Source organism: Dromiciops gliroides, chromosome 4 (assembly GCF_019393635.1).
Source record: "Dromiciops gliroides isolate mDroGli1 chromosome 4, mDroGli1.pri, whole genome shotgun sequence".
NCBI classification, from domain to species: domain Eukaryota; kingdom Metazoa; phylum Chordata; class Mammalia; order Microbiotheria; family Microbiotheriidae; genus Dromiciops; species Dromiciops gliroides.
In genome coordinates, this window is record NC_057864.1 from 427426822 (window position 1) to 427430631 (window position 3810).

The window sequence follows — 3810 nt, forward strand, 5'->3', positions numbered from 1 at the left end:
ACCCCCATCTAGTGCTTTCCATTTGTTGATTATTTCCTATTTACCCTGTATGGAGTTTGCTTTGTATATATCTGCCTGCATGTTGTTTCCCCCATTAGATTATAAGCTCATCGAGGACAAGGACTTTTTGCCTTTTTTTTTTTTTTTTTGCATTCCTAGAACTTAGCCCAGTTGTGGCACATACTAGGTGTTTCTAGATCTTTTTTTTTTTTTTTTTTTTTTTTTTTTTTTTTTTTTTTTTTTTTTTTTTACTGAGGCAATTGGGGTTAAGTGACTTGCCCAGGGTCACATAGCTAGTAAGTGTTACATGTCTGAGGCTGGATTTGAACTCAGGTACTCCTGACTCCAGGGCCATTGCTCTATCTACTGTGCCACCTAGCTGCCCCAGGCATATCTTATAATTACTATTATTGATTAGCCAATTAATAGACATTTTTGATGTTGTGTCAGTTGCTTTAACCCAATGACCAGAGCTGTGTAATCCTCCTGAGTTGATTAAAAAATTCTTCGAAACCATTATTAAGAAGGGTAGTAGAAAAAAAAAATAGTCCTTTTCATTCACCTCACACCTTGTGATTATATTCTGGGCCTTCTGTGCTTACATCAACTGAGATAGGAAGAGGACAACTTTCCTCTCCAGCACAAATATATTCCAAAGATTTTCTAGCCATGTTTTATGTGTCTTTATTTAAGTAACTAATTATTTTTAAAAATAGAGCACTTCTGAAGATAGCATGGCACAATATATTTATTTATTTATTTTTAGCCAAGTCTCATTGGGCTTGATTGTACCCTGTAAGAAACTGATGGAATAGGAAGCTCGAATGATTCTGATTTATGTCAGCTGTTTTCAGGTTTTATTTCAAGTAACAGAGTGCCCTAAAACCACAGGTAACTAACTCATTTTGTCATACATAAAGTATATGAAGATAAATCATAGTCAGTCCAATAACCAAATAATTTGGTTTGTTTGGGGAATATTAATAAAAAAGAGAATAACATTTAAATTAAACTTCACTTAATCACCATTGAGAAAAGTATTAGTATTTTTCTCTACAATTTGTTGTTAAGACTTCTAGAGAAAACCCATTAAAATAACTATTTTGCATGTGAATGAATATAAAGAGGAAAGGAAATCATAAGGAAGGTCATGCTGGGTAGGTGTCAAACAATGTCAGATGCCTGAATTAATACCTGCTCTGTTTGGAGGTAATCTGTGTGCCACAGTATGTAATGATATATATCTCTGGCTTTGTATTTCACAGTTGATGTGAAATGTGCTGCAAACCATAGTAATTCTGAATAGTAGGTGTTGTGCTTTTAAATCATATAAAATTGTCATTGCCTGTCCTGGCTAATATTTCTTTCACTCTCTAAATATTATCAGCTTGAAAACAAGAAAATGATCTTTTGGCACATTTCTGTTGCTCTTTCAAACTGAACATGGTTTAAGGTGAGACCTATACTTTTCTCTATTCTGAAATAATTCCTTAGGTAACTACTTTAATTAAAATAAGCCCAATGTGGGAAAAAAATTATTAAATGATTTTAATCATTTCTTTTCAAACTTAAAAAAAACATTTTAAAAGCTTCTTTTAGAACTGTAATTAAATGGATTCTCTGTGTGGAATAAATTAGGTTAAAAGAAAATTAAAATCAGTGCAATATGATAGAGACAGGACAAAATGCAAATTGTTCTCTCAGCAAGATAAATATCTCTGTTCTTTTTGTTAGACGCAACATACATATATTTTATGCCTGTGTGTATGCCTGTGTTTATGTACATGCATACATATACATATTTGCATATATGCATGTGTATATTCTTACACATATACATACCCATAAAAGCACAGACACACACATGCACACACACATGCATGCACACACATATATAAACAAACATCCCCTCCCCCCATTAACATTCTTGAAGCACCACAAAATGCCCTTGACAGCATAGTTAACTTTGACCAACTCAAGCACAGTAAGGAGGAGGTAGAGAAGGCATAAAATTAGGGAAAGCACTTTAGCCAATTTGTAAACTGCTGAATAGCTTCAGTAGGTGGAAGTGTATACTGATGTTCTCATAAATTATCTTTTATGTAGGAAAGCCTAGAATCAAAGAATTTTTGAATCATGAGTTCCTGAGAGGATATCTTATCTAATCCCTACTCAATTCATGAATCATATCCTAAGGTAAATTCAGTACATCAGGAACAAAATAAGCATCAAGTTCAAGGCACTGTATTAGGTGTAGGGGATACAAACAGAAAATTATTTATAATTATAATATAATTATAATAATTATTAAATTACTCTGAGGTGGTTCATTCTATATTTGGTGAGCTGTAATTGTACCTAACTTTATCATTGTGATTAACTAAAAGCTGACACCTTTGACAACACTGATTGTGTTTTCACTCATAATGTCCAACTCCATGGTTGGGGGATTTGAATGTTCCTGCTCCCTACTGCTACTTCATTCCCTCTTGACTACCATTATTCAGTTAGCTGCCAAAATTCATAATCTTCCTTTCTATTTATGTAATGTTGAATGGAGTTAGAGAAAATCACAGAAACCATGCTGATATGAAAAAAAATTTCTATCTCAATTGGGTCATAATAACTACAAGACAATCAATTTACACCTCCTTAATTGAATGATTATATCATTCGACACAGATGCTATTCTCAACATTTTTATCCTTTCATGGGCAGGTGTATGACACAAAGGATAGAGCACTGGGCCTAGAGTCAGGGAGACTAAAGTTCAAACTTAGTTTTGGATGCTAACTGTGTGATTCTGAGCATATCACTTAAGTTCTATTTGCCTCAGTTTCCCCATCTTTAAAATGGAAATAATCATCACACTCACTTACCTTTCCAGGGCTATTGTGAGGACCAGGTGAGATAATATTTTTAAAAAGCTTAGCATGGTGCCTGGAACATAGTAGATTCTATATAAATGCTAGTCATCACCATCATCATTACCATTATTGCTATTACTATTTTAATTATCATATTTCATTGAAAAAATTGAGGCAATTGGCTGACAGCTATTTCTTCTTCCCTTCTCACGTCACTCAAATATCCTTTTCCACTGTCTCTTTCACTCATGTCTCACCTGAAGAGGTAGCCTGCGATAAGCTTCAATATATGCACTTGTTCCATTCCAATTCTGTGTAATTCAGCATACTTTCCCCACCATCATCCCTAGCTCCCACTAATCTTCTGTCTCTCTGTATATATTGGCTTCTCCTCTGCAGCCTGTAAATATATCTATGTCTCTCTCTTCCATGAAAAACCAAAACAATTCTCACTTGATCCAACTGTTTCCACTGGTTCTTATATATCCCCCCTCACATGCATGAATAAATGACTTTAGAAAGCCACCTGTACTCAATGCCTTCACTTCCTTTCTTCTCATTGTTTGTTTTATCCTTGGTTGCTGTATTTCTTTGCTTTTCTTGTATGTTTGTTCTCTGGATTGTCTATAATGCAAATAATTGGTTCGGGTCTGGTTTTAATTGTAGGAATGTCTCAGATGATACTTTCTACTGATATCCATCTTTTAAATTAATGATTAAGTTTGGGTTTCCAGAATATATCACTTTGGGTTGTATTTTGAGCTTTTTTGCCTTTCAGGAAACATTGTTCTCATCCCTTCTATAATTTCTGGTGGATACAAAATAATCTGCTTTAAACAAATTTCATCTTCAAATTTAAAAGTCTCTCTTCTGGTTACTTATAAAATGTGTTGTTTGTAATTAGAATTACCAATTTTAATTACTTTGTGAGTTGGAGTTTTCG